This window comes from Budorcas taxicolor, chromosome 2 (assembly GCF_023091745.1).
Source record: "Budorcas taxicolor isolate Tak-1 chromosome 2, Takin1.1, whole genome shotgun sequence".
Lineage (NCBI taxonomy): Eukaryota > Metazoa > Chordata > Mammalia > Artiodactyla > Bovidae > Budorcas > Budorcas taxicolor.
Window position 1 is genome coordinate 170212245 of NC_068911.1, and position 18969 is coordinate 170231213.

General features: G+C 39.6%; 1 protein-coding gene and 1 non-coding gene across 4 annotated transcripts in view; one reads left to right on the forward strand and one right to left on the reverse strand.

The window, feature by feature from the left end:
* The window catches only part of WASF2 (WASP family member 2), a 73876-nt gene that overhangs the window by 29815 nt on the left and 25092 nt on the right, over positions 1–18969 (forward strand). Inside the window, exon 1 of one of the 3 annotated variants that reach the window (XM_052658334.1) lies at positions 9101–9167. The exons of the other annotated variants lie outside the window; for them this stretch is intronic. The gene's annotated coding sequence lies outside the window, so the exon portion shown is untranslated. Of the gene's footprint in view, positions 1–9100; positions 9168–18969 lie in introns of those variants that run through there. 3 annotated transcript variants of the gene reach the window in all.
* LOC128044123 (U6 spliceosomal RNA) lies at positions 13906–14012 on the reverse strand. The gene has a single exon (XR_008199091.1). It is a non-coding gene; the product is annotated as a U6 spliceosomal RNA (small nuclear RNA).

Here is an 18969-nt window from a genome sequence, read left to right on the forward strand (position 1 = left end):
TATTTTAAAATTTAGATAAAATGGACAAACTTCAAAAGAAAGCTTATCAAGATGATTTAAGAAAAAATTGAAAACCTTTAACTATTTAATGAATTGAATTTATAATAAAAACAACTTCTCCTGCAGAAAATACCAGGCCCAGATAATTTCCAGATGAATTTAAAGATACAGCCTGAGGTTTTAGATTCAGTTATAAATCTCACTTTTCGATGCCTTTGTCCCCCATTAAAAAGGTGACTGTCCAGTTTACATGTCCACTTCCTGGCCTTCCTGACACGGAGCTCCATTCAGGAGTCTGAATTGTCACAGTTAATTCTTACTAGTTCCCAGTGCTTTTGTCCTACCTTGCCTTTTCTCTGATTTTTTTTTTTTCTCTTCATAATCAGCAAGAATAAGAAAGAACCTTTTCATTGTTTAGAGATTTTTTCTTCTTTTTGGCCACACTGTGCAACTTTCAGGATTTTTGTTCCCTGACCAGGGATTGAATCTGGGCTCTAGACAGTGAGAGCGCACAGTCCTAACCACTGGACCACCAGGAAATTCCTTAGAGATTTTTTTCTTAGCAGATTATGTTTATCTTTCTGTCTACTTACCCAGTGTTTTATGAAGAATCGATAGTTGACAGAATGCCACTCAGCCCCTGAGGATTTAAGAGAGAGTGCTTTCCCTCAGAAAGCTCCTAGTCGATCCCTGTTACAACTGTAATATGGGATGGGTACTCTAACAGAAGAATTATAGAGTGCTATTGAAGCAGTGGAGAGCTTGATTAATTATTTCTGAGGAAGAGGGTGAGGATGGCTTCACAGAAGCAATTACATTTGAATTGGGCAGGGAAGGATTAATAAAATTTCAAGAAGTAGGGGGAGGAAAAAAAAATTTTTTTAAAGGTAGGTATTCCAGGAAGCAGGGAATATCTTGTATGAAATCACAGGCAGGAGAAGTGTAGAGCATTGTAAAGGTGTGACCAGAAAGGAAGCTGAAGAAGTGTGTTGATATCAGATAGTCAGAGGCCTTAAATATTGCAGTATTTGCCCCTCTGATATTTCTGTCTCAGTATAGTCCTTCTAAATTCTCTAACTCACCATCAGTTGTCAGATGAAAAATCTTAGATTTGCCTGTGTGTCAGGTGTCAGTATGACTGAGATTTGGTCATACAGTTTTAGCTTAGTGCTAAGAAAGACCAATTTTCATCTTGTTAGTTACGGGGAGGCAGCATTCTGAAGGACTTCCAGCCATTCTAGGCTTTCAGAGAAGGTTTCTGAAAATAAAAAGTAGCTCCTTTCTACAAAAAGCATTGAGGATGCTCAGCCTTATGAGCAATCAGGAAAATGCATGTCAGAACGACAGTGATGTGCTGCTTTGTGTCTATCAAATTGGCAAAAATTAAAGTCTGGCAAAAAATGTCGGCAAGGCTATGAAGCAACCAGAACCCAGCAAATAGTAGTGTAAATGGGTACAACTATTTTGCAAAACAATTTGGCATTATCTCATGATTGAAGATGTGCATACCTGTACCCAGCAGTTTCTCTCCTGGCTGTCTACCCTAAAGCAGTCTTGCACGTGTGCAGTGGGAGATGTGTACCAAAATGTCCGTAGCAACACTGTTGGCATTAGCAAAATAAACAAAAAATCCAAACTGGGAAAAAATCCCAATATCCATCAACTCCAGATTGTATAAATAAATCTCAGTGTGGCCATACAGTAGAGCACCGTGTAACCATGGAAATGACATGAATGAATCTCAACAAATTGTAGAGTGAAAAGTTGCAGAAGAAAATACATTATGATAAGATTCATGTGAAGAAACATGTGAAACTAAAAATGTTTAGAGATGCAGATGTGGTAAAGTTATCACTATTTGGGATAGTGTTACCTCATGGTGAAAAGAGAAGAAGGTGGGTTTGGGGAGAGACATGCAGGGGACTTTAAAACTAATGGTAAAAAAAAAATGGTAAAAAAATAAATAAAACTAATGGTAATATTCTTAAACTAGGTGGTAGGTACACTCTACAGTGATACTTGCTATCTCACTATGCATGTATTAAAGAATTTATACTATAAATTTTAAAGCATTAAGAAAAGGATGATATATGATAGTCTAGTGTTCCCCCTAGAACACACAAATGCATTTTTCAGAATGTAAAAACTGAGAGAGATTAGGTAATTTAATTGTTCAAAAGAGAAAGCTTATCAGTGACAACTTGGTCTCAAACTCAATATAGAGCAATTTCTGTCATCTTACGTTGCAACTTTCCCATTATGTAGATTCTATCGATCAATTAGAAGTGCTTCCACTTGGATTACTGCCTCAGTCTTTCTCCCCTTCATGTAATACATTTTCTCTGCTGCCAGAGAGAGCTTTCTAAATGCAAATCCGATCATGTCACTCCCTGGCCTCAATCTTAAATAGTTCTCAGTAGCCATCAACACGCTCCCAAGTGCTATAGTATGGCACACAAGGCTCTCTGTACCTGGGCCTCTGTCTGTCTTATTAGCCTCATCACTCGTGACCTCCTGCACTTCAGCCACACCCAGCTGTCTGCTGTTCCTGGAACAGTGATTGCCTCTGCACACATTGCTTCCTTCCCCTGAAACTTCTCTTAACTAACCCTTTTCATCTTTTAAGACACTCTTTCTTATGACCCCTTCACCCCCAGTGTGAGCTGGGTGCCTCCATAACCCTTGAATTTTAACATTTGTGGTCACATTCATCACTTTATATTATTGTCCCCCTTTTTAATTTGTCTCCTTCAGAAGCGATCAAGCTTCATGAAGACAGAGCAGTGTTGAATTATATCCCCACTGTGTGCACAGTGTCTGGTATGTAAAGTCTGTTGAATGAGTGAAGGAAGGCGGAACAAACAATTGATTAATTGGATATCCTTTATACTGATGTTCCACATGTAGTTTGAAGTTGTCATTTGTTTGCCAAATTCTGATCATCTCTATCAGTATTTGTGAAGGTAGGAAGGAAAAGAAAGACAGAGGGGCAGGCTGGTGGGTGAGTAGATGATGGGGAAGAAGTATTGAGGGAAGGGAAGCCAGAAGCTGATTTGGGAGGGAAAGGAAAGACTCAGAGGCTTATTAACGTTTTAGGCTAAGTGCCCGGGGATTTTAATAACAGCCTGGATTTCTTTCAAGCAGTGGACATGTGCTGATTTTCATGACTTAGACCTTCCCTAGCCTTTTTGGAAATTTATCTTCTTTGGCTGATGACTCTTAGCATTCATCTCTCTTTACTTTAGGAAGTAAGAACTTGGAGGTGAGTGAATAAAAAGGAGGTGGCAGATTGATCATATTGGTCAGGGTAGCCTTTTGTTTTTTAGTTAATTTTTGCCTTGGGTTTTAATTTTTAATGTCTCACGCTGTACCAGATTAGACCCTTGATATTTTCTAGGGCTTGTAAAGTGTATGGAGATTCTATCTTGTGATCTGGTGTGCTACCAGGACTCTTAATCTAAAATAGAGGTTAAACTTGGACCATTCAGATTGGGTTCTCTTCCCTCAGGAAGCAGTGCTGTTAGACTGGAGGTCCAGAGACACTCTCCCGACCTCACCTTTTCGAGGGCTAAAGCATAGTAGCCACTTACTGTAGCTTTATTCATTTGACGAATTTTTATTGAACATTCTGTATCTCGCATGGTGGTAGCCATTAGAATTAGAGATGACTGAACACTAGCCTCAATTTAGTCTAGTGGGAGAGCAGGTAAGAAAATCAGTCATTTTAAAGCAGTGGGATAGGATGGGAATGCACAGAGGATTATGGAATTTTAAAGAGGGTGTGAGGGAGGGCCATCAAGCTCCTTTGGGGTCAAGGCAGGTCAAAAGATGTTTCACTTTAGCTCAGTGGGTTTTTTTTTTTTTTTTTTTAATATTTAATTTATTTATTTGGCTACCCCAGGTCTTAGTTGTGACATGCAGGATCTAGTTCTCTGATCAGGGATTGAACCCTGGCCCTCTGCAGGGATTGCAGGGTCTTAGCCACTGGACCACCAGGGAAATCCCTGAGCTCAGTTTTGGAAAATCCTAGAAGTTGGGGAGAAGACCCTAGAAGCAGGAGGAGAAGGGGCCAACAGAGGATGAGATGGTTGGATGGCATCACTGACTCAATGAACATGGGTTTGGGTGAACTTCGGGAGTTGGTGATGGACAGGGAGGCCTGGTGTGCTACGGTTCATGGGGTCACAAAGAGTTGGACATGACTGAGCGACTGAACTGAGAAGTTGGAGGTTGTGGTAGGTGGTTAGACTTAAACAAAAGTATGGAGGCAAGAGAGAACGTGATGAGATGGGAAGCCATGAGAAGGTCTGTGGGACTTCAGGGAAGGGTATGTAAATATAAGATATGACAGAAGATGAGACTGGAGCCAAAGAAAGGGGCCATATTGTGAATGACCTTTTCTACCTTCCTAAATTAGTCAGTAGACATGTTTTCATTCATGTTATGTTAGATGTGTAGTGTTTCTCTTGGTGTTGTCTCTTGAGCAGCTGAGTTTTACCTAATGTTTATTTCTTTGGTTCTTTTTATGATGCCCCTTGGAGGTATCATATCAATTTGGAGCCCCCTTTCCTTTTATGCTTTAGGCTCACTCCACATAGAGTATCATCTAGTCAAACCCCATTCTCAGGCATTGTGGAGAGGATGATGCATTGCTTTTAAGGCAGCTTGGAAGGAGGAGGATTTAAATGACCTTCAAAGACTAATGTCAGACCCCCATGTCAATGTCACTGCAATTCATGCATGCATGGAGAGTGGGAAAGGGAACTTAATTACGGAGGAGGGGAATCGTAACCCTGCTTGAATGGGTAGTTGAAAGTCCTGGACCCGCCCCTTAGCCTCAAAAAAAGGGCTTTCTTACATTTGCTGCTAAAGCGGTCATTGGGAGAGCCCACATAAATACTACCCTCCCTCGGGTGTGTGAGCCAGTCTTATTCTTTTGCTTCCACAGGTGCAGAATAGGTTCACCAAACAGTATTCTGATCTCCATTGAACAGAATTTGGCATCTTATTGTCCTTTTCCAGAAAATCAATCCCTTTAAACATGGAACATGGCAATTTTAGATCAGCAGGCATTTAAAGACACCTTTTAACTTTCAAGGGCTGGCCTAATAAGATACATTTTGTGCAAAAATACCAGTGTTACTAAGATGAGACTTGAATCATTTAAATCTGGAAAGGGGCTCGGTTTTAGCTGCCAGTACACCTTTCACTTGTGGAATTCCTTCTTGTCTTTTAATGGCGCTGTCCTCCTGGAGTCCTGTGAGCATCATCAGATATCAGGCTCCATTCCTTCTGCTAACCTTTGGTGACTGCTCAGAATTCATTACAGTGTTTGAAATGAGGCACTCACAGTGACCCCTTGTCACTATGATTTTGGACCATAAAATAGCCTTCCAAGTTAGGATGACAGCAGAAGCCAGCCTTATGTATTACGTGGTCAGGAACCGCTCCAGTATGGCTACAGTCTGAATGGCGAAAGGAGTTAGTCATAGTTAAGCTTACATGTTTCATTATTTGTTTTGAGAAGTCATATCAGTGAGACACAGATGCACCTTTGGCTCGTTAATACTGGAGTCTGAACAGTGAAATTTATTTCAGTGAAATCCTGGAAAGTTGCTGAAAAGGCATGATGCTGCTTTGTAGTTTCTTTTGTATGTACGGCCGCACTGAGTGACTTGTGGGATCTTAGTTCCCTGACCAGGGATTGAACCTGTGCCCCCTGCAGTGCAATCGCAAATTCTTAACCAGTGGACTGCCAGAGAAGTTCCTCTTTGTACTTTAAATAGAACTTTTCTACTTTGGAGGGGAAGTGCTGTACAAACATGGCCGCAGTTGTTACTGCTACAACATATATATTCATTCAGTTCTTGATATTTCCAAAGTTTGGGAAAGTTCCATGTTAATGTAAACACAATTTTAATTTTTCTAAACACATGCTCATATCTTAAAACAACACTCATTGATAGATTTTGGTGGGAGGTATAAAAACAAAACTGTCTTCCTAATTTCTCGTCCGTATAGGCCTTTACTCTCCGTTTTAATAGAAGTTCTTCTGTGCACAAACTGTGGCAGAGCCCATTTTCAAGGCAGTTCATAGATTTAGCTATGCAATTTACTTACTCTCGGTCACCAAGAAAGAGTAAAAATCAAAGAGCCAAATGGCTGCTAAGGGAAAATGTTGTAACAGCAAACTTGAGGGGCTAGACCAGAAGGGGCTAGCAAGAGAAGAATGCTCGAGGGTAGTCTCAGGGAACTGTAATTGATAGTAACAGAATAGAAATGAGGTAGTGGAAAATTTAGGCTACTATACCAGAGACATGCTCCTAGTTTTGGCTTGAAATTGTCTCGCTAAGTAAAGCTGTTGTGATTACTGGAATGCCATAGAATTCATCTCTTGGCTTTTTGTCCCACAAAAGCATTAGAATTTAAAACAGACCCTTTAACATGAATTACAGCAGACAAGAAATGCCAGTTCAGTTAGGGCAGGTGTTATTTAATTACCCTTCTTTATGGGGATGGGGCTGTTCCCACAAAAACTGTTTGTGGGTGAAAGCACAACAAAGATCCATAAGGTACAGCTCTATATGTATATATTTAAAATAGACATCAATCTCGAATTTTTCTGATATCAAAGGTTAATTTAAAATATTAATGCTGAAAAGATTAAGATATTAAATCTACTAGGCAAGAATACATGTACATACTGTAATTACTTCCCTTTTACAATTAAAGTAATTGGATTATATTTAATGAGCTATTTACATTTAATAATTAAAAAAGACTTATCTTTTCAGCATTCCCCATATGCAGAAAGAGATGTGGGGGTAGGACTCACTTCTGATATATAATTATCTTTGCTTGGGCTAAAAAGGAAAAACAGTTGTGCTTTTTAGAAAAAGGCTCAGAAGAATATTATTTTAAAACATACATACAGTCATCACCCATTATCTGAAGTTTCAGTTTCCTCTGTTTCAGTTACCAAAATTATTAAATAATAACTAATTTCAGTAGTCCAAAATTATTAAATGAAAAATTCTAGAAATAAGCAATTCATAAATTTTAAATTGCTCACCTTTCTGAGCAGCAGAACGAAATCTCACGCCATCCTGCGCTGTCTTGCCCTGAACGTGAATCGTCTCTGTCCAGCGTATCCACGCTGTGTATGTTACCTGCCTGTTAGTCTCTTAGCCACCATCTCGGTTATTAGATCAGTTGGCAGGTGTTGCAGTGCTTGTGTTCACATAATCCTTCTTTTACCTATTAATGACCCTCAAATGCAAGAGTAGCCAAAGAGAGGCCTAAAAGTACTTCCTCTAAGTGAAAAGGTGAAAGTTCTCGACTTAACAAGGAAAGAAAAAAGTATTTTGTTTATATATAGGGTTTGGTACTTTCAGGCATCCTTGTGGGGCTTGGAATGTATGACTCTTGGTTGGAAAAAAGGGGACTACTGTATACACTTTAGGAATTACCCATGGGAATGTGTTTTGGTTCATTGTAAAAGAAGATGATAGATTAGGCACTTTTAAAAAGTCCTTAATGACAAGATTTGATGAGTTCAACAGTGCCCAGAGAATGGAACTTAAAAGTGATTTTCAGGGACCCTGTAAATAAAAGTAACCCATCAGAAGTGACGGAACCCCAAATGCCTAGCTCTTTGGAAATAGGCGTTTGTTTGAAAAGCAGTAGCATCTGAACATGTATGTTATCTGAGGCTGGCACTTTAAATGAGCCAGTGTTTCTGTTATTTAAAGTGAAAGATGTGAAGCCCCTGAGCAGCTGGCTAAAACTGGGTGTAAAGAGGGAGAAAGCAGTGTGTTATTCTCATTAACACCATTGCAGTTCCAGGGTAAATATGTCAGGAAGGCTTTCTTATGTTAGCATATTATCTTTTTTTTTTTGAGGGGGAAGAAACTAGTCTGGGGTTTGATGGCACTTGTGTATGAAAATGAGAACTTTGGGCACAGTCTTGGCTAGGGTGTTTGTGAAGTCAGCATAGTGTCATGGATGCAGATGGACCTGGGTTTAAAAGCTGTGTGACTGTGATAAAGTTACAGAACTGCTCTTAGTGTTTTAGTTTTCTTAGCTGTAAAATCAGAATGCTACCAGTTACCTTTCAGTAGTGTTTTGAAGATTAGATTTGTTAAAGAAAATGTGACTAAATACCTGACACATTTTGGGCAGACACTGTAGGATGCAAAGAAGTTTTTAAAAATCCCACCCTTATTACAGCAGATTCCAACAGCTGCTGCTATTACTACTGTTTCTGTTTAAAAGATATTTTGTTTTTCAGTTCCTGTATTCAAAGAATTGTACACTCCAAAAAGCTGTGCTACAATATAGGATGTAGTGACTGCCGTAAAAGGTTCAGCATACTTTTTTGGCACCTTTGGAGAGGGAGAAATTACTTCAGACTAGAAGAGTTGAGGGAGGCTTCTTAGAAATGGTGACATTCGCCTTGGGCCTTTAAGATGAAAGAATTTTTTTTTTTTTTTTAGGAAATGGTACAATCCAGATAATAGTACCTTTGAGACTGCTTTCAAAATACATAAAGTGAAAATATTGAATTGACTCTTGACTGTGATTTGGAAGACTGATAGACTGATACCCTTTGTCTTAATCCTTAAAATTGGTATAACGTAAGCAGAGGCCATCCATTTCTTTCTTTCTTTCTTTTTTTGACATTGGATACGTTTTTATTGAACCTTTCAGTTTACAACATGAGGTAAAAGGCAAATCAGTTCTCTTCAAGTGATATTTTACACAGTTGTAGTAAAATATTTTAAAATTCAAGGGTTTATAATGGATTGCATTTCTTAAAAGTTGAGGGATCAAGTAAACAAGTTCTAACTTGTATTTTCCAGTTGACTCTTCACTTAACAATAGTAACCAGCTCTAATTAGATACATAAGTTTCTTCACGGCCACGTCTTTATTATTTTAGTCAATATCCACTAATTCCACCTCAAAAATAAGTTTTGCATTTGGTGGAATTTTGAGGCCATCCATTTCTTTCTCAGCTCCTGTCTTCAGACTCCCAGAGAACCCGTTTCAGAAGTTAAGAGGCCTACCTACTGCTTGGTTTCCTCTGAGACCAAAGGAAAGAGAACCAATTAGGAGACCTCTTTGATTTGACCTGCGCTCTTTAGATTATGGTATTACCACTAGGAGGTAAGTCCAACAAACTCAGTTCTCCTTTGAATTAGCAACAATGAGAGCTGTCAGTTGTTGAGTACCTACTAGGTGCTAGATACCCCTCCAGAAGGCTTACGTATGTTACCTCGTTTTATCCTGAAAACCATCCTATGAGATAGGTTTTATTTTCCCTATTTTACAGATGAGGCTTGGAGAGATTAACCAGCCCAAAGTCATATATAACTAGTGGCTCAGGGAATCCTTGTCTCTTGACTGAACTGCCTCTGGATTCATCAAGCTGTATTGATTTTTAATGTGATAAATACCTATATGAGTACAAACTTTAAAAAAAGAAAAAGGGTAAATTTTCTGCCATTATTAATTATGATTATTCAGAAAATTAAATGTTATTCAAATATGTTACAGGCATATAGTGGTGATATCCTGCCTTTTTGCAATGTTTTCTTATTTGATTTTGGGATACCTGTTCTTCCTTTTAAAAGTTTTCCATGGCATATACTTATTGAAGATAAATTGATATTAATACCTCTTTATGATTGGGGACCTTGCAAAACCAGAGTGGAAATCAATCCTGACTTACATAGGAAGCTTGTGGCTTTGATTGCTGGGAGAAGGGAAATAAGGAGGTGAGCCCCGTGATTACCCTGATTTTCTGTCTAGATGTATATTCTAACCATGGAGCAAGGCGGGGTGGGGCGGTGGGGAATCCCAAGCAGAGCAGATTTGTCTTACTGAACTGAAGAGACAAATTGCGTTAATAGTTCAAGGGAGGCTGAGGCAACTGGAAACTGTGGGGTGCAGTTCTGGAAAAGAGGAAGAATACTGTTCTAGAAATCTTCTTAGGGTCTCCTTGAGGCTTGACTGATCACCCATATGCCTGGGGTCAGATTACAGGAGGTTGGAAAAGAGTGACCAGGAACTTAGGAGCTAACTGATTCCCAGTGCAGGGAGGTGTACTAATTCCTGTCAGCCAGCGTAGAGAGCCCATGTTGCTCACTGTCCAGCAGAGATCCAGTAGAGATCACCGAAGGGCCATGTCTGTACTGGGGCTAAAGAGCCAAGAGAGTAAAAGCTGCTCAAGATCCACCCTAGCAAAGCTTAAAAAGAAACCTCAGGTGTACCAAATTGAACCAGAAGTCACTTAACTGCCAACCAGAACAAAGCCTCACACTTCTGAAACCAAGACAACGGTGTTAGGTACTCAACGTCATAAAATCACAATGTCCAACGTCCAGTCCAAAGTTACCAGGAAAATGTGGCCCATAATTAGGGGAAAAATCAGTTCATAGAAACACTCAAAAATGATAGAGGTGATAGAATTACCAGACAAAGATATTAAAACAGCTGTTATAATTATGTTCAAATATATAGAGGAAAGGGCTTCCCAGGTAGCACTTGTGGTAAACCCGCCCTGCCAGTGCGGAGACTTAAGAGACGCTGGTTTGATACATAGGTGGGGAAAATCCCCTGGAGAAGGAAATGGCAGCCCACTCTAGTATTCTTGCCTGGAGAATTCCATGGTCAGAGGAGCCTGGCAGGTTACAGTCCATTGGGTTGCGAAGAGTTGGACACGACTGAAGCGACTTAGCACATATAAAAGAACATACGCACATATTAATTAGGAGGTAAACATTTTAGCCTTGCAAATAAATAGTAGGATTTGGTTTCAGTCTCTCTTATTTTTTATTATCTTTCTCCTCATGGTGTTGATTTGGTAAAATTTGAATATTATCTTGTAAGTCTAAGTTAACCAAATCATATCATTTTGGTTTTTTTTTCATATCATTTTAGAATTGGAAAGAACTTTTAAAGATCATCTTGTTCACCCTCTCATATTGTAGAAAAAGAAATATTATGTTTCATTAATTCTGAGATGTATATTTTCCCCATATTTTAACATCTCTGGAATAATCATGCATCTTAAATTTCATGAAATACCGTAAAAACCCATTAGAGTTGTGACTTTTCCGTAAATACTCATGGTAGAATTCAAGTCTTCTACTTATATTACCCTCACCTAGAAAACTTCCCTTCTTTATTCTTTAAATCCAAATCCTGCCCAGTTCTGGTCTTTATTCCAGGAATTCTGTTCAGTTGAAAGTGATCTTCTCATCCCTTCTTTTGTCATAATCGACTACATCATTCGTTAGATAACTTCTGTTTACTGTGTTGTTACTTACCTGTGTTTTATCTGTCTCCTCAAATTATAAGCTCTTGGAGTCATGGGAAGAATTTTACATTTCTTTGTGTCATCTAGCGTCTACTTGATAAATATTCACTGATTGATAAGGGTACTATAATTAGTAGTTAGCAATTAATGCAACCCAAAACTTATTAAAGGAGTGTTTACTGGTTAAGAGAACCACATTTTTAGCTATATGCCAGAGCTGACCGCTAGATAGGTGCAGAATTAGTATTTCTGTCACCACTGCTGCTGCAGGGACTACTGTTACTGCTACAGTCATTGCTACTGTTATTGTGATTATTCTGTACCAGGTACTATGTTAAGTATTTTATACATGCATTATTTCATTTTTATGCACAACAACCTTAAAAACTAAGGATCATTTTACTAGTTTTAACAGGTTAGGAAACAGACAGGGAGAGTCCTGCTTGCCAACGTCCCAGAACTGAAGTTCGGCAGTAGTGGGTGAAATCCACACCTCTTTCTCTAACGCCCATGCTCTTGCTGCTCTACATCACTGCTTATTAGCTCTTTTGAGGGCTTTGGTAACCTAGTAAACTGAGGATAGAAAGAAAAGAAATGGACACGTGCTTTTCCCGCTGTTCAGGGACTTTTCCTTATAAATCCCACGTTTTGAGTGGTGGATAGACCTTGTGAGAGGAAGATGTACAGCTGCCCTTTGCTGCTCTTAGTTGCTGGCAGCTTGGCCTTTGGTGACAGATGAGTGTGTGACACTTTTTCAGCAATGAATTCTTGTTACAGCTGGCAGGATAGAATAGTTGATATGAAATCTCATGGCAGTGTGCTTCGTAATTCCACTCGCTGGTGTACAGATGCACCTGAGATGGCAGGTCTCTCTCCCACTTACGCTGGCGTGTTACCAGTCACATCCAGGACTACTGCTCCGTCTACCCCATGACCACACAGTGTGTTTGTGTATCGCCTTGAGCTGTCAGCAAAACATTTTGCTGAATTTCCTTTTTTGTTGTTACTCTGTAACCTTTCCCCCCCTGGCCTTTCTCATTTGTGTGGAACTGGCTTCTTTTTCGGCCTTTTCATCCCAGAGAGGGAGTAGTTACTACGGAGGGTTGCTTGAAATATGAAGAGAAGCATCATAGAGATTAAATGCATGGCTAGAGAGCCAGCAGGATGAAATGAGACCTACTCAGTGCCTAATGTACGGTTCCATCCTGATTATGTCCTTCCTCATTTTCAAACTTGCTTCAGTATCTCATCCACCAGTGGGTGCTCCAGTGTCTTGTCTGTAGGGAGCTTAACCAAGTGCAGTAGACTACTATTTACAGGAACCAGGAAAGAAGGGTTACAGCCTAGCCCCATTTTCTCTATCCCTGGGTGAGATAGTAAACTGGGAACTAGACATTCTCCCATAAAAAACAACTTTGTGTTCCTATATGGTAGCACATGTCCAGGTTAGGCTTCCTCCCGGGTATTCAAGCCCAGGTACTTGGAGAGGAATGCCTTTTGTATCTATCCTCATCTCAGTTTTTTGGCCACCACCAACCGGAGATCACTCATTTCTGTCGTTGCCTGTAAATAAAGAAAACTTTTTAAAAAATAGAATACTTTATAAGGGCTTGTGTGAGTTATTGACACATTTCTAATAATCTTGTGCAGTGATTTGTTGAGGTTTTGGGGTTTTTTAATCTATTTTTTTGTTGAAAGATAAATGCTTTACAGCATTTTGTTGTTTTCTGTCAAACCTCAACATGAGTCAGCCATGAAAGAAAGTGAAAGTGAAGTTGCTCAGGTGTGTCTGACTGTTTGTGACCCCACGGACTGTAGCCTACCAGGCTCCTCCGTCCATGGGATTTTCCAGGCAAGAATACTGGAGTCGGTTCCTTCTCCAGGGGATCTTCCCGACCCAGGGGTCAAACCCGGATCTCCTGCATTATAGGCAGATGCGTTACTATCTGAGCCACCAAGGAAGTCCATATCAGCCATAGGTATACGTATGTCCCCTTCCTTTTGAACCTCCCCCCCCATTTCCCTCCCCATTCCACCCTTCTAGGTTGATACATAGTCCCTGTTTGAGATCCCTGAGCCATACAGCAAATTCCCATTGACTATCTATTTTGCATATGGTAATGTAAGTTTCCATGTTACTTTTTCCATACATCTCACCCTTTCCTCCCCTCTCCCCATGTCCATAAATCTATTCTCTGTTTCTTCATTGCTGCCCTATAAATAAGTTCTTCAGTACCATTCTTCTAGATTCCGTATATATGTGTTAAAATATGATATTTATCTTTCTCTTTCTGACTCTTTCTGACTGACTTCACTTTGTATAATAGGTTCTAGGTTCATCTACCTCATCAGAACTGACTCAGATACATTCCTTTTTATGGCTGAGTAACATTCCTTTGTGTATATGTACCACAACTTCTTTATCCATTCATCTGTCGATGGACATCTAAGTTGCTTCCATGTTCTAACTATTGTAAGTAGTGCTGCAATGAACAGTGGGATGCATGTGTCTTTCATTTTTGGTTTCCTCAGGGTATATGCCTAGGAGTGGGATTGCTGGGTCATATGGTAGTTTTATTCCTAAAAAATATGGAGCGCTTCATGAATTTGCATGTCATCCTTGCACAGGGGCCATGCTTATCTTCTCTGTATCGCTCCAATTTTAGTATATGCGCTGCTGAAGCGAGCACGAGGTTTTGTTTTGTGAGGTTTCTTTGTCCCAGAGCAGTTGAGTTGTTTTTCATGTTAAACTCCTGTGTGAATTTAATGCTCATTTGATGACTATAGCTGAAAGAAATCTGGTACTTGAGTACCCACAAATGACAGGAATAAGGTTTCCTCACTTACTCATAGTGATGCCAATGGTAAAGAACCCATCTGCCAATGCAAGATACGGAAGAGATGTGGGTTCAGTCCGTGGGTTGGAAAGATCCCCTGGAGAAGGGCATGGCAATCCACTCCAGTATTCTTGCCTGGAGAATTCCGTGGACAGAGGAGCCTGGTGGGCTCCAGTCTGTAGGGTCATAGAGTCAGACACGACTGAAGCAATGTAGCATGCATGCACTCAGAGTAAAAGTGAGCCCCCATTTATTTTTCCAGTTTTATTGAGATATAGTTGGCACACAGCACTGTATATGCTTAAGGTGTGCAGCGTAATGGTTTTACTCACATCCATCATTCCATATAGATAACAGAACTAAAGAAATAGAAAAAAATTTGTTTGTTGAAAACTCTTAGGATTTACACTCTTAACAATTTTTGTATATAACATACATCAGTGTTAATTATATTTATCATGTTGTGCATTATATCCCTGTCACTTATTTATCTTATAATGAAGTTTATACCTGCCACCTTCATCCAGTTCCCCTCCCCCTGCATCTGATAGCTATAAAATTGATCTCTTTTTCCATGAGTTTATTTTTGAAGTATAATTGACCTGCAACTCTGTGTTAGTTCCTATTATACAGTATATGATTTGGTGTTTTGAAACATTTCAAAATGATCACCAAGGATAAGTCTAGTTAAGATATGTTACAATACAAATACATATCATAGTTACTGACTGTATTTCCCATACTGTACATTTCATACCCCTGACTTGTTTATTTTGCAACTGGAAGTTTATACATCTTAATCTCCTTCACCTATTTCTTTCTTTCCCCCTGTCCTCTGGCAACCACCTGCTTTGTTCTCTGTATCATAATTCTGTTTACTTAAGGGATCTCAGTTCCCTAACCAGCAGTTGAATCCCAGTCTTCTTCCCAGGTGGCCCAGTGGTGAAGAATCCACCTGCCAGTGCAGGAGACTCTAAAGACTCGAGTTCGATTGCTGGGCTGGGAAGATCTCCTGGAGTAGGAAATGGCAACCCCCTCCTGTGTTCTTGTCTGGAAAATTCCATGGACAGAGGAGTCTGGCGGGCTACAGTCAGTGGGATTGCAAACAGACGTGACTGAGTGACTGAGCACACACGCACACACACACGCGGCAGCTCTGAAAGCACCAACTCCTAACCGCTAGGCCACCAGGGAACCCACTTCTGTTGTGTTTGTTCGTTTCGTTTTTAGATTCCATATATAAGTGAAATCATACAGTATTTGTCTTTCTCTGTCTGACATTGCACTTAGCATAATACCCTCTAGGTCCATCCGTGTTGTTGCAAATGGCAAGATTTCATTCTGCTTCGAGGGGGAGCACTTTTACTGTAGTTGATTTACAGTGTTGTTTTAGTTTCTGCTATACAGCACAGTGAATCAGTTACACACATACAGATCCACTCTATTTTTTTATTTTAATTTTTTAAAATGTTTATTTTTTTGGCTGCATTGGGTCTTAGTTGAGGTACATGGTGTGTTTGATCTGTAGTTGTGACATGTGAGATCTTGTGGTTGTGATATGCGAACTCTTAGTTGCACCATGTGGGATCTAGTTCCCTGACCAGGGATTGATCGGGTGCCTACGGCATTGGGAGCCTGAGTCCTAGCTGCTGGACTACCAGGGAAGTCCCTGTCCACTCTTTTTCAGACTCTGTTCCCGTATGGACTATTACAAAGTATTGAGTAGAGTTCCCTGTGCTACACACTAGGTTCTTATTAGTTTCCTATATGATATACAGTAGTGTGTATAGATCAGTCCCAAAGGTTTTCATTCCTTTTTTGTGGATGAGTGATATTCCAGTGTGTACGTGTGTGTGTGTGTGTGTGTGTGTGTATACCATGTCTTCTTTATCTAGTCATCTCGTGATTAGCACTTGGGTCGCTTCCGTGTCTTGGCTGTTGTAAATAACGCTGCAGTGAACATGGAGGTGTAGGTATCTTTTCAAGCTAGTGTTTTTGTTTCTTTGGATAAATATCCAGGAGTGTAATTGCTGGATCAAAAGTAAGACCTTTTATATGGATGGTTTGGAGTATTTCAGACCATTCCATTCTGATGAATTTAAGTTTTGCTAGAAATTGGAATTAAGACTGGGAGAGTAAAATGAACTTTGTGTCTGTTATTGAAGTTATCAGTGATAACCATGCAGACCCTGTGTAATTTAAATGGATTCATAACTAGGAACTTAGGCAAAGATGCAGATACAGGAAATATTTTATGTGAATAAATCTCTTTGGAGCTAGGAATATTTTGTAAACAAAATCTCAGTTTCATATAGCACCTCTCAAGCATTTTTTTTAGTGCAGCTCACAGCTGAACTGGAAAGATGAATTGAAAGTTTTTCTCCAATTGCTAGTCATCATTAGACTAAGAACTAGAACCCGACTCACAGTTTTAAGTGGTTTCCAGTGCACAATTTTAAGTGTATTTTCTTTTGGACAACCAGATGGATCTTACTTTAAAACAGAGCTTAATTTTGGCCATTTGAAAAGCAGTTTTTTATTTCTCCTTTGCAAATAAGTTTATCTTTACCATTTTTCCAGATTCTGCATATATGTGTTAATATATGATATTTGATTTTCTCTTTCTGACTTACTTCACTCTATATGTCAGTCTCTAGATCCATCCACATCTCTGCAAATGGCACAATTTCATTCCTTTTTATGGCTGAGTAATCATAATCCATTGTATATATTTACAGCATCTTCTTTCCCCATTCCTCTGTTGATGGACATTCAGGTGGCTTCCATGTCCTAGCTATTGTAAATAGTGCTGCAGTGGACATTGGGGGTGCTTGTATCTTCTTGAATTACGGTTTTCTCCAGGTATTGTACAGATGTAGAGAACAAACATACGGCTTCCAAGGGGAAGTGGGATTGGGGATGGATTGGGATAGGCATATATACACTACTATGTATAAAATAGATAAACTAATGAGAACCAACTATTAGCACAGGGAATTCTACTCAGTGCTCTGTGGTGACCTAAGGAAATCCAGGGAAGAGGGGATATATGTATACGTGTAACTGATTTACTTTGCGGTACAGCAGAAGCTAACACAGCATTGTAAAGCAGCTATACAGTAATAATCAAAACAAAACAAACCCCAAAACAAAAACCAACCAAAAAAGGCAGTTTTCTGTGGAATAGTTGATACTAGAAGAAACCAGTTTTGCAGGTTGAAGTTATTAGCTCCCGATTTTAGCTTTAAGAACAAAGCTATGATTAAAGCCTGAAGAGTAATAGAAGAAAAAAGATGGTATTGCCCCTAAAAGATAATAGAAAGTTATGAAATTGCCAGGTGTGAGTGGTCCTTGATAGATGTACAGTATGTTCAAGGAGTAAGATACTGTAGTTTAGAAATCTGTTCTCCTGGATTCCTTTCCCAAAACCAAATTAGGACAAGAAGGAACTTTACATTTATTGAAGGTAGGTCCATAGCTGGTGTCATTCATTTATGAAATTGGTCATTTCTCCTGGTTTTAGATCACAGGTAAGCTTTTATTCTTGGTTCTCCCAGTCAGATACTTTCTTTGTACACTCTTGGAGTTCCATTTATCTTGCCAGCTTTTTTGAACATTACTCTGGTGACCTAAACTGATTTGTCAGTAATTTCTTGTGTTTGGAGAGAGTCTGGTTATATTTGTAGCTTCAGCCCCACCCTGTATTTCAACAGGAAGTGGTAGGTGCCTAAGTCTATAAAGAGACAATTCTCCTTGGGATTGTTGCATGATAGTGAGGAACTGCTATATGCAACAGTAAATTTATACTTCTTTAAATATTTTGATGGACCAACTTAGATTACAGTAAACCTGAGTGTTGTGTTTTATTTTGAAATCAAGTGATTGTTTGACTTTTCAGTTGAGATTCGTGAACCACTGTGGAATGCATATTCTTTATCATAAAGAAATTTACCTCCTGAAAGAGGAAACTAGTCTACAAAGCAAGGCGCTTCTCATATGCCCCTATCCAAAATGCTGTTAACTATAGAACAGTGGGAAATGCTGAAGTGAAAAGCAGAAGTACTAATTGCCACACATACAATATCCCCACATGTTCTCATCCCATGCTACTGCTGATCAGCATTTTGAGGGTATGTTTCAAAGAGGAACTGCCTTGAGAAGCATTTCTGTTGTTATAGTTATTGCTGTAGCTCAGATATACTTGCTTTGGGATGTGACCATAGAAATCTGCAGGTGTTATCAGTGACCATGGCTCTAAATGAAGCATCGTTCATTTATTTATAATAAACAGCTAGTAATACATGTCATTGCCAGAATGAGCAGTCATCTGTTTTTTGTCCTGCTGTTAATAGGAATTCAAAGTGTAGAGTACAGATGAGTGCATCTTCCCCGTCACATGCACTCTTCCTTTATTACCTTATTCCAGCTTCCAGATTCGTCCCTCTCACCTACTTCACCCCACTCCTGCTCCAGGCTTGTCGGGAGCAGAGTTGAGAGTTCAGAGTGTAGGGTACATGTCAGAGTCTCCTTTTACCTTAAGACTGGCCAAATGTGATATATAAATACCCCATGATAACTTCAAACATACAGACTTGTAGAGTCTTACTGTTGTGAAGGGACCTCAGAGAACACCTCATCCAGTTTCCAGTTCAAAGCAGGAATCCCATCATGGTACTGGCAGTCCAGACTGGTCAGTGTATTCCAAGCCATGGGTTGGAGGGGATGGTTGAAGTCTTTGATTTATTCTGACTCATTCTCAAGTCCCTTAAGCTGAAAATAGCTGGGGGGTGAAGATGGGGGTTGCTGCTGA